Raw genomic sequence first — 12,936 nt, 5'->3', positions numbered from 1 at the left:
TTTCCCCAGGCAGCCACCTATGTAGTGCCAAACAAAGCGCCATTGGGCCTCACTTTCCCCAGGCAGCCACCTATGCAGCACCAGAAAACAGCCAATGGGCCTCACTTTCCCCAGGCAGCCACCTATGCAGCGCAAACCAAAGCACCAATGAGTTTCACGTTCCCCAGGCAGCCACCTCTGCACCTGCAACCAAAGCGCCAATGGGCCTCACTTTCCCCAAGCAGCCACCTTTGCAGCACCAACCAAAGCACCAATGAATCTCACTTTCCCCAGGCAGCCACCTATGCAGTTGCAACCAAAGCTCCTATGGGCCTCACTTTCCTCAGGCAGCCACCTACGCAGTTCCATCCAAAGCACCAATGGGCCTCACTTTCCCCAGACAGCCACCTTTGCAGCGCCAAAGAAAGTGCCAATGGGCCTCACTTTCCCCAGGCAGCCACCTTGCAGCGCCATCCAAAGCGCCAATGGGCCTCACTTTCCCCAGGCAGCCACCAATGCAGCACTATCCAAAGCGCCAGTGGGCCTCACTTTCCCCAGGCAGCCACCTATGCAGCTGCAACCAAAGCGCCAATGGGCCTCACTTTCCCCGGCAGCCACCTATGCTGCACCAACCAAAGCACCAATGAGTCTCACTTTCCCCAGGCAGCCACCTATGCAGTTGCAACCAAAGCGCCAATGGGCCGCACTTTCCCCAGGCAGCCACGTACGCAGCACCATCCAAAGCGCCAATGGACCTCACTTTCCCCAGGCAGCCACCAATTCAGTGTAAACCAAAGCACCAATGAGTCTCACTTTCCCCAGGCAGCCATCTATGCAGTGCCAACCAAAGCGCCAATGAGTCTCACTTTCCCCAGGCAGCCACCTATGCAGCGGCAATCAAACAGCCAATGGGCCTCACTTTCCCCAGGCAGCCACCTATGCAGCATGATCCAAAGCGCAAATGGGCCTCACTTTCCCCAGGCAGCCACCTCTGCAGCGCCATCCAAAGCACCAATGGGCCTCACTATCCCCAGGTAGCCACCTATGCAGCGCCATCCAAAGCGCCAATGGGCCTCACTTTCCCCAGGCAGCCACCTATGCAGCGCCAACCAAAGCGCCACTGGGCCTCACTTACCCCAGGCAGCCACCTATGCACCTGCAACCAAAGCGCCAATGGGCCTCACTTTCCTCAATCAGCCACCTATGCAGCACCAACCAAAGCACCAATGAGTCTCAATTTCCCCAGGCAGCCACCTATGCAGTTGCAACCAAAGCGCCAATGGGCCTCACTTTCCCCAGGCAGCCACCTATGCAGCACCAGAAAACAGCCAATGGGCCTCACTTTCCCCAGGCAGCCACCTATGCAGCGCAAACCAAAGCACCAATGAGTTTCACGTTCCCCAGGCAGCCACCTCTGCACCTGCAACCAAAGCGCCAATGGGCCTCACTTTCCCCAAGCAGCCACCTTTGCAGCACCAACCAAAGCACCAATGAATCTCACTTTCCCCAGGCAGCCACCTATGCAGTTGCAACCAAAGCGCCAATGGGCCTCACTTTCCTCAGGCAGCCACCTAGGCAGTTCCATCCAAAGCACCAATGGGCCTCACTTTCCCCAGACAGCCATCTTTGCAGCGCCAAAGAAAGTGCCAATGGGCCTCACTTTCCCCAGGCAGCCACCTTGCAGCGCCATCCAAAGCGCCAATGGGCCTCACTTTCCCCAGGCAGCCACCAATGCAGCACTATCCAAAGCGCCAGTGGGCCTCACTTTCCCCAGGCAGCCACCTATGCAGCTGCAACCAAAGCGCCAATGGGCCTCACTTTCCCCGGCAGCCACCTATGCTGCACCAACCAAAGCACCAATGAGTCTCACTTTCCCCAGGCAGCCACCTATGCAGTTGCAACCAAAGCGCCAATGGGCCGCACTTTCCCCAGGCAGCCACGTACGCAGCACCATCCAAAGCGCCAATGGACCTCACTTTCCCCAGGCAGCCACCAATTCAGTGTAAACCAAAGCACCAATGAGTCTCACTTTCCCCAGGCAGCCATCTATGCAGTGCCAACCAAAGCGCCAATGAGTCTCACTTTCCCCAGGCAGCCACCTATGCAGCGGCAATCAAACAGCCAATGGGCCTCACTTTCCCCAGGCAGCCACCTATGCAGCATGATCCAAAGCGCAAATGGGCCTCACTTTCCCCAGGCAGCCACCTCTGCAGCGCCATCCAAAGCACCAATGGGCCTCACTATCCCCAGGTAGCCACCTATGCAGCGCCATCCAAAGCGCCAATGGGCCTCACTTTCCCCAGGCAGCCACCTTTGCAGCGCCAACCAAAGCGCCACTGGGCCTCACTTACCCCAGGCAGCCACCTACGCACCTGCAACCAAAGCGCCAATGGGCCTCACTTTCCTCAATCAGCCACCTATGCAGCACCAACCAAAGCACCAATGAGTCTCAATTTCCCCAGGCAGCCACCTATGCAGTTGCAACCAAAGCGCCAATGGGCCTCACTTTCCCCAGGCAGCCACCTCTGCAGCGCCATCCAAAGCACCAATGGGCCTCACTATCCCCAAGTAGCCACCTATGCAGCGCCATCCAAAGCGCCAATGGGCCTCACTTTACCCAGGCAGCCACCTATGCAGCGCCAACCAAAGAGCCACTGGGCCTCACTTTCCCCAGGCAGCCACCTATGCAGCACCAACCAAACAGCCAATGGGCCTCACTTTCCCCAGGCAGCCACCTATGCAGCGCAAACCAAAGCACCAATGAGTCTCACGTTCCCCAGGCAGCCACCTATGCAGTTGCAACCAAAGCGCCAATGGGCCTCACTTTCCCCAGGCAGCCACCTACGCAGCGCCATCCAAAGCACCAATGGTCCTCCCTTTCCCCAGGCAGCCACCTTGCAGCGCCATCCAAAGCGCCAATGGGCCTCATTTTCCCCAGGCAGCCACCTATGCAGCACTATCCAAAGCGCCAGTGGGCCTCACGTTCCCCAGGCAGCCACTTATGCAGCACCAACCAAAGCACCAATGAGTCTCACTTTTCCCAGGCAGCCACCTATGCAGTTGCAACCAAAGCGCCAATGGGCCGCACTTTCCCCAGGCAGCCACCTACGCAGCGCCATCCAAAGTGCCAATGGCCTTCACTTTCCCCAGACAGCCACCTATGCAGCGCCATCAAAAGCGCCAATGGGCCTCACTTTCCCCAGGCAGCCAACTATGCAGCGCCAACCAAAGCGCCAATGGGCCTCACTTTCCCCAGCAGCGATCTATATAGCGCCAACCAAAGCACCAATGAGTCTCACTTTCCCAATGCAGCCACCTCTGCAGCACCATCCAAAGCACCAATGGGCCCCACTTTCCCCAGGCAGCCAACTATGCAGGACCAACCAAAGCGCCAATGGGCCTCACTTTCCCCAGGTAGCCACCTATGCAGGTATAACCAAAGCACCAATGAGCCTCACTTTCCCCAGGCAGCCACCTCTGCAGCGCCATCCAAAGCACCAATGGGCCTCACTTTCCGCAGGCAGCCAACTATGCAGGACCAACCAAAGCGCCAATGGGCCTCACTTTCCCCAGGTAGCCACCTATGCAGCGCCAACCAAAGCACCAATGGGCCTCACTGTCCCCAGGTAGCCACATATGCAGCACCATCCAAAGCACCAATAGGCCCCACTTTCCCCAGGCAGCCACCTATGCCATGCCAAACAAAGGACCAATGGTCTTCACTTTCCCCAGTCAGCCACCTCTGCAGCGCCATCCAAAGCGCCAATGGGCCTCACTTTCCCCAGGCAGCCACCTATGCAGCACCATCCACAGCACCAATGGGCCTCACATTCCCCAGGCAGCCAACTATGCAGGACCAACCAAAGCGCCAATGGGCCTCACTTTCCCCAGGCAGCCACTCTGCAGCGCCATCCAAAGCACCAATGGGCCTCACTTTCCGCAGGCAGCCACCTATGCAGCGCCAACCAAAGCACCAATGGGCCTCACTTTCCCCAGGCAGCCACCTATGCAGCGCCATCCAAAGCGCCAATGGGCCTCACTTTCCCCAGGCATATGCAGCACCATCCAAAGCACCAATCGGCCTCACGTTCCCCAGGCAGCCATTGTCATGCCTACCTCCCCATCCGGATCCGTTACTAAATCCAGGCATCCCTGTTTCCCTGCTTCCTCAGCCTTGAGAACGGCTAGACCGTTCTACACCCAATGGAAGCTGTCCGGGAGACGCTAATACAAAGGTCACATGAACAGCATACACGTATCGTCAGCGCGTCGGTCAGACGTACGTCAGCTGACACTATTTAGCAAGACAGAAGCCTTGCAACGGCCCTTCTGATCGTTAATTGTTACCTTGCATTCCGGAGCTTTCAATTTGTCAGTTGCCTCAGGTACTGTGTCGGTAAGCTCCAAGTCCGCAGGGATGGATCGCGGATGCTGCCCATAAAGAGCATAAAACGGGGACATACCTGTGGAGGAATGGCAAGAATTATTGTATGCGAACTCAGCTGCCGGTAACAGCGAAAACCAAGAAGACTGGTATTGAAGACACAGACAGCGTAGGTATTGTTCCATAGTACCGTTAGCCCGTTCCGTCTGCCCATCGGTTTGAGGATGATAAGAGCTGGACATGCGATCCTCCATAAGCAGAGCCGACGTTAAAGCTTTCCAAAAGCGAGATGCAAACTGCGAGCCCCTGTCAGTGATGATAACTGAGGGCAAACCATAGAACCGAAAGATGTTTTTTAGGAACATATCGGCTAGGATCTTAGCCGTAGGAATGCCTTGGCAGGGTATGAACAAAGCCATTTTAGTAAAATAGTCGATTACTACCCAGACTGTGTCGTAACCACGAAGTCCATGGAAACCATAAACCATGGTTTGTGAGGAATCAGTAATGGGCGTAGTAATCCCATAGGTTTACTCGGTGAATTTTTGCATTGTGCACATAAGGCACATGACGAGACGTAATCCACGACATCTCTGGACATTTTGGGCCACCAGCACCATCGTCGTAGAAACTCTAGCGTTTTCCTTTGACCCGGATGAGCTGCTACCAAGGAATCGTGACCCCAATGCAAGGCTTTGGTACGCGTCTCCTCTGTCGGTAGGTATAGAAGCCCGTTCATGAACGGAAGACCTTTTTTGACATCAAGACGAAGGTCATGTACCTCCCGTTGGTTATGTGTTACCCAGTCTAGGATATCCTTTTTCAATGAAGGTTGAACAGAACAACCACAGATCACATGTTCTGCCAGTAGAAGAGGTTTGGTACTGTCTTCGTTGTCCACCCTAGAGTGCAGACGGGATAATGCGTCGGCTTTAGTATGTTCTCTAGCAGGTCTGTAGGATATGCGGAAGTCAAACTGGGCAAAAAAGGAATGCCAACGGGCCTGGCGAGCCGTAAGGCATTTCATGGTTTTGATGGCCTGTAGATTCCGGTGATCGGAGTAGACAGACACTGGGTGTTTAGCACCAAGAAGGTGGTGACGCCAGGTGAGCAAAGCGTCTTTGATGGCCAACAATTCCTTCTCGGTCACCGTGTAGTTCTTTTCGTATGGGGCTAGCTTGCGAGAGAAAAACGCCACCGGATGTTCCACCCCGGAGTCCTTGCATACCTGAGAAAGGATTGCGCCTATAGCCTGATTAGAAGCATCCGCCTCAATGATATATGGCAAATCAGGATCCGGATGCTGCAGGACCGGAGCCATGGTAAACGCTTCTTTGAGTCGATCGAATGCCCTCTGAGCCTCTGGTGTCCAACGGAATGGATTTTTTGGGCTGGTTAGTGTAGTCAGCGGTGCCACCACTCTTGAAAAGGAATGGATAAAGCGCCTATAAAAGTTTGCAAATCCCAAAAACGATTGCAAGGACTTGATAGAGACAGGAACTGGCCAGTCCAGGATGGCTTTGACTTTGGATCGACTCATTCTGACGCCATGGCTGGTAATATCATACCCCAGGAACTCCACCTCCCGGGAATGAAAAACACATTTTTCTGCTTTGACAAAGAGATGATTCTCTTTGAGCCTTTGAAGTACCTTGGATACATGCTGTATGTGTTCCTCTAAGGATACTGAATATATCAAAATGTCATCCAGGTATATGACCACGAATTGATCCATGTAATCGCTGAATATATCGTTCATGAAGAACTGAAAGGTTGCGGGGGCGTTGCACAGGCCGAAAGGCATGACGAGGTACTCATATAAACCATATCGGGTTTTGAAGGCGGTCTTCCACTCGTCGCCTGCCCTAATCCTTACAAGATTGTAAGCACCCCTCAAGTCCAGTTTAGTGAAAACCACTGAAGAGCCCAACTGATCTAACAGAACGTCGATTAAAGGTAGTGGGTACTGGTTCTTAACCGTAATTGCATTGAGAGCCCTGTAGTCAATGCAGGGTCTTAAGTCCCCTTCTTTCTTAGGGACGAAAAACAAAGGAGACGCTGCCGGGGACTGAGAAGGACGAATAAACCCAGTCCGGAGTGCATTATTGATGTATTCCCTCAGGACAGCGTCTTCCTGTATGGTAAGGGAGTAAACACGACCGGTAGGTGTTTTGGCTCCGGAAACCAATTCGATTGGACAATCGTACTGGCGATGTGGCGGCAATACATCAGCCTTGCCTTTGTCGAACACATCGGCAAACTGTTGGTATTCCTGAGGTATCGGTGACCTAGGAGACGCCAGCGCGTTTACTCTTGACAACCCTTCGAGAAAAGCCAAGACGGGTGTATCATGAACCCCACCGGAATCCAAGAAGCAGTTTTCATTGCAATGATCCGACGGATACTGGATATGACCAGTGACCCAATCGATCACAGGATTGTGTAGTTTAAGCCAAGACAGACCCAGAATCACTGGATACTGGGGAGCCGTAATTACGTCAAAAACCATTTTCTCAGTGTGACCGTCAGGTAAGGATACGGTGATAGGTAACGTTTCCTCTGTTACCAGACCAGAAGACAGAACAGATCCATCAACTGTCTTAACGGTCTCAGGTACAGTTTTGGTGGTCATAGGAATGTTTGTCTGCCTGGCAAAAGCAATATCCATGTAACTATTAGTTGCACCCGAGTCTATCATGGCTTGGGTCTGAACGGTGATGTCGTTGAAACTTAAGGACACCGAGACTGCAATGGAAGCATTCAGTGACAAAGCGGAGTCCGTCTTGGTACCCGGCATAGGGACTCCCGCTATTGCCAAGCTTTGGCGTTTCCCAGCTTTTTTGCCGGTCTTTTAGGGCAAGCAACCAGTAGATGCTCCGCTGAACCGCAGTACATGCATAGGTTATTCTTGCGACGGTTTTCTCGCTCAGCGGCGGACAAACGACCCCGAATAGCATCTATCTGCATAGGCTCGGGCTCACTAGAAGAGGGCTGAGAAACTACTGGAAGATTCGGTATGGACAAAAAGGGTTTCTTCTCGCCCTTTCTGGCGGTTCTCCGAGCATCGATTTGTAGAACAAGATCGATCAACTCCATGTATCCTGATGGAACAACAGGGACTGTCGACAAGGCGTCTTTCAATTCCTCAGACAGTCCTTTATAGAAGACTGCGGTCTTCTTGTCTTCTGGCCACTGCGTTTCCGCGGTCAACTGATTGAATCGAGCGAGATAGGCCACTAATGATTGGCTACCCTGTTGTAGATTCAACAGTTCCAAATCGGTTGCCTGAGTGGAATATCTCATGTCGAACACCCTGCTCATAGCTGACAGCAATGCATCGCAGTCATATAAAAGAGGACTATTGGTCTCCAACAAAGGGTTTGCCCAGGCTGCAGCAGTGCCCCCTAAATGCGACAATACAAATGCTGCTTTGGTTGTCAAATCCGGAAACGAACTGGGTCTACACAAGAAGTGGAGACGGCACTGATTAACGAACGTGCAATAGTTTTTTGGGTCTCCCGTAAACCTTTCAGGTGGAGCCAGAGGGAATTGGGTTGGCATCAGTACCTGGACGGATTCTGTTTGTGGTGCAGATGCACCCGAAGCGGATGCAACGGGAACCGAGGCAGCCCTTCCTTGTGAGGAGGCATGTATGGCGTCCTGCATTACGTCCATACGGTGGCGCATGGTGTCCTGAGCAGTGATCATTTCCTGTCTTAAGTCTGACACCAATTGGGTGAGGACAGACAGGGGATCAGACTCCTCCAACATGGCTTCTGATTCTGTTATGATGTGGTTTGAAGCAACGAATCACAATGGACCCAGGAGAATAAATCAATGGTTCTCGTAAAGGATACAGGCTGGTAGAAACAAAGGATACACTCGAAGTCTTCTTATCTTCGTAAGATGACAGGTAGGGCGTAGTGTATCAAAGGGAACCTTCTAATCAATGTCACTCTCTGACTAGTAAAATAAACAGTCAAAGAGAGCTATTGGTGGGAAGGGCATTAGAGGACCAAGATCCACCAGGCTGTTGATGAGAGGAAACTGATTAGAATGCTGGTTGATAAGGACAATAAAAACCTATGTTGTAAACACTAACCTGGATGTGCAGACAAGGAAGTCTCTCAAGATGGTCTGAGGGGTCCAAGGATACAACGACCAGGAAAAGGTAGTGAGGAATCTAACCCGAGCGGAACGAGGGCCGCACTAGAGACGGGTTGGTGCACACATGAAAGCATCCAGAGTACAGTGCACGTGTAGGAGAGAAGAGGAATCCTGATCCAAGAGAAGCAAGTCCTTAAGCGGTGGAAGATCGGAGAGAGAGGCAGAGCGGGACTCTGAGAGTCTAGGTTGGCTGAGGCAGAGCGGGACTCTGCGAGTCTAGGTTGGCTGAGGCAGAGCGGGACTCTGCGGGATCGTGGTGAACTGAAGCAGAGAGGGACTCTGCAGGGTCCTGGAAGTCGTCGCTAGATACAACGGGGCTCCGATTGGATATGTGGACAGAAGAGCCGCGTATGAGTGCGGTTAGCAGGCAGTTCAAGGAGGAGCTGAAATGTTGTCGCTTGATACGACGGGACTCCGTTAGGATAAGTGGAGAGAAAAGCCGCGTATGAGCGCGGTTAGCAGACAGCTCAAGGAGGAGCTGGAATGTTGCTGGGAACTGCGTGGGAACGCGGAAGGAAACCGTACCTTGAATTGAAAGTAGCGTCTGCGAGAAAGTAGCAGAAGCAAGCTCCGGAACGCGAGGTAACAATTAACGATCAGAAGCGCCGTTGCAAGGCTTCCGTCTTGCTAAATAGTGTCAGCTGACGTACGTCTGACCGACGCGCTGACGATACGTGTATGCTGGTCATGTGACCTTTGTATTACCGTCTCCCGGACAGCTTCCATTGGGTGTAGAACGGTCTAGCCGTTCTCAAGGCTGAGGAAGCAGGGAAACAGGGATGCCTGGATTTAGTAACGGATCCGGATGGGGAGGTAGGCATGACAGCCATCTATGCAGCGCCATACAAAGCGCCAATGAGCCTCACTTTCCCCAGGCAGCCACCTATGCAGCATGATCCAAAGCGCAAATGGGCCTCACTTTCCCCAGGCAGCCACCTCTGCAGCGCCATCCAAAGCACCAATGGGCCTCACTATCCCCAGGTAGCCACCTATGCAGAGCCATCCAAAGCGCCAATGGGCCTCACTTTCCCCAGGCAGCCACCTATGCAGCGCCAACCAAAGCGCCACTGGGCCTCACTTTCCCCAGGCAGCCAACTATGCACCTGCAACCAAAGCGCCAATGGGCCTCACTTTCCCCAAGCAGCCACCTATGCAGCACCAACCAAAGCACCAATGAGTCTCAATTTCCCCAGGCAGCCACCTATGCAGTTGCAACCAAAGCGCCAATGGGCCTCACTTTCCCCAGGCAGCCACCTCTGCAGCGCCATCCAAAGCACCAATGGGCCTCACTATCCCCAGGTAGCCACCTATGCAGCGCCATCCAAAGCGCCAATGGGCCTCACTTTCCCCAGGCAGCCACCTATGCAGCGCCAACCAAAGAGCCACTGGGCCTCACTTTCCCCAGGCAGCCACCTACGCAGCACCAACCAAACAGCCAATGGGCCTCACTTTCCCCAGGCAGCCACCTATGCAGCGCAAACCAAAGCACCAATGAGTCTCACGTTCCCCAGGCAGCCACCTATGCAGTTGCAACCAAAGCGCCAATGGGCCTCACTTTCCCCAGGCAGCTACCTACGCAGCGCCATCCAAAGCACCAATGGTCCTCCCTTTCCCCAGGCAGCCACCTTGCAGCGCCATTCAAAGCGCCAATGGGCCTCATTTTCCCCAGGCAGCCACCTATGCAGCACTATCCAAAGCGCCCGTGGGCCTCACTTTCCCCAGGCAGCCACCTATGCAGCACCAACCAAAGCACCAATGAGTCTCACTTTTCCCAGGCAGCCACCTATGCAGTTGCAACCAAAGTGCCAATGGGCCGCACTTTCCCCAGGCAGCCACCTACGCAGCGCCATCCAAAGTGCCAATGGCCTTCACTTTCCCCAGACAGCCACCTATGCAGCGCCATAAAAAGCGCCAATGGGCCTCACTTTCCCCAGCAGCAACCTATATAGCGCCAACCAAAGCACCAATGAGTCTCACTTTCCCAATGCAGCCAACTCTGCAGCACCATCCAAAGCACCAATGGGCCCCACTTTCCCCAGGCAGCCAACTATGCAGGACCAACCAAAGCGCCAATGGGCCTCACTTTCCCCAGGTAGCCACCTATGCAGGTATAACCAAAGCACCAATGAGCCTCACTTTCCCCAGGCAGCCACCTCTGCAGCGCCATCCAAAGCACCAATGGGCCTCACTTTCCGCAGGCAGCCACCTATGCAGCGCCAACCAAAGCACCAATGGGCCTCACTTTCCCCAGGCAGCCACATATGCAGCACCATCCAAAGCACCAATGGGCCCCACTTTCCCCAGGCAGCCACCTATGCCATGCCAAACAAAGGACCAATGGTCCTCACTTTCCCCAGTCAGCCACCTCTGCAGCGCCATCCAAAGCGCCAATGGGCCTCACTTTCCCCAGGCTGCCACCTATACAGCACCATCCACAGCACCAATGGGCCTCACATTCCCCAGGCAGCCAACTATGCAGGACCAACCGAAGCGCCAATGGGCGTCACTTTCCCCAGGCAGCCACTCTGCAGCGCCATCCAAAGCACCAATGGGCCACACTTTCCGCAGGCAGCCACCTATGCAGCGCCAACCAAAGCACCAATGGGCCTCACTTTCCCCAGGCAGCCACCTATGCAGCACCATCCAAAGCACCAATGGGCCCCACTTTCCCCAGGCAGCCACCTATGCCATGCCAAACAAAGCACCAATGGTCCTCACTTTCCCCAGTCAGCCACCTATTCAGCATCAAATAAAGCGCCAATGGGCCTCACTTTCTCCAGGTAGCCACCTATGCAGCTACAACCAAAGCACCAATGGTCCTCACTTTCCCCAGGCGGCCACCTATGCAGCTCCATCCATAGCACCAATGGGCCTCACTTTCCCCAGACAGCCACCTATGCAATGCCAACCAAAGCACCAATGGGCCTCACTTTCCCCAGACAGCCACCTATGCAGCGCCAACCAAAGCAGCAATTGTCCTCACTTTCCCCAGGCAGCCACCTATGCAGCGCCAACCAAAGCGCCACTGGGCCTCACTTTCCCCAGGCAGCCACCTATGCAGCACCAACCAAACAGCCAATGGGCCTCACTTACCCCAGGCAGCCACCTATGCAGCTACAACCAATGGGCCGCACTTTCCCCAGGCAGCAACATACACAGCGCCATCCAAAGCACCAATGGGCCTCACTTTCCCCAGACAGCCACCTATGCAGCGCCAAAGAAAGCGCCAATGGGCCTCACTTTCCCCAGGCAGCCACCTTGCAGCGCCATCCAAAGTGCCAATGGGCCTCACTTTCCCCAGGCAGCAACCTATGCAGCACTATCCAAAGCGCCAGTGGGCCTCACTCTCCCCAGGCAGCCACTTATGCAGCTGCAACCAAAGCGCCAATGGGCCTCACTTTCCCCAGGCAGTCACCTGTGCAGCACCAACCAAAGCACCAATGAGTTTCACTTTCCCCAGGCAGCTACCTATTCAGTTGCAACCAAAGTGCCAATGGGCCACACTTTCCCCAGGCAGCCACCTACGCAGCGCCATCCAAAGCGCCAATGGGCTTCACTTTCCCCAGACAGCAACCTATGCAGCGCCATCAAAAGGGCCAATGGGCCTCACTTTCCCCAGGCAGCCAACTATGCAGCGCCAACTAAAGCGCCAATGGGCCTCACTTTCACCAGCCAGCCACCTATGCAGCGCCAACCAAAGCACCAATGAGTCTCACTTTCCCCAGGCAGCCACCTCTGCAGCTCCATCCAAAGTGCCAATGGGCCTCACTTTCGCCAGGCAGCCACCTATGCAGCGCCACCCAAAGCACCAATGGGCCTCACTTTCCCCAGGCAGCCACCTATGCAGCATATTCCAAAGCGCCAATCGGCCTCACTTTCCCCAGGCAGCCACCTATGCAGCATATTCCAAAGCACCAGTGGGCCTCACTTTCCCCAGGCAGCCACCTATGCAGCTGCAACCAAAGCGCCAATGGGCCTCACTTTCCCGGGCAGCCACCTATGCTGCACCAACCAAAGCACCAATGAGTCTCACTTTCCCCAGGCAGCCACCTATGCAGTTGCAACCAAAGCGCCAATGGGCCGCACTTTCCGCAGGCAGCCAGCTACGCAGCACCATCCAAAGCGCCAATGGATCTCACTTTCCCTAGGCAGCCACCAATTCAGTGTAAACCAAAGCACCAATGAGTCTCACTTACCCCAGGCAGCCATCTATGCAGTGCCAACCAAAGCGCCAATGAGTCTCCTTTTCCCCGGGCAGCCACCTATGCAGCAGCAATCAAAGCACCAATGGGCTTCACTTTCCCCAGCCAGCCACCTATGCAGCGGCAATCAAAGCGCCAATGGGCCTCACTTTCCCCAGGCAGCCAGCTATGCAGCACCATCCAAAGCGCCAATGGACCTCACTT

General features: G+C 54.4%; 1 protein-coding gene across 2 annotated transcripts in view; it reads left to right on the top strand.

The window, feature by feature from the left end:
- Positions 1–12,936, top strand: part of LOC138491110 (uncharacterized) — a 578,562-nt gene that overhangs the window by 128,243 nt on the left and 437,383 nt on the right. The gene's annotated exons all lie outside the window — the stretch shown is intronic.

Source organism: Ambystoma mexicanum, chromosome 10, assembly GCF_040938575.1.
Source record: "Ambystoma mexicanum isolate Mex_15411 chromosome 10, UKY_AmexF1_1, whole genome shotgun sequence".
Lineage (NCBI taxonomy): Eukaryota > Metazoa > Chordata > Amphibia > Caudata > Ambystomatidae > Ambystoma > Ambystoma mexicanum.
This window is presented reverse-complemented; position numbering and strand designations above follow the sequence as displayed.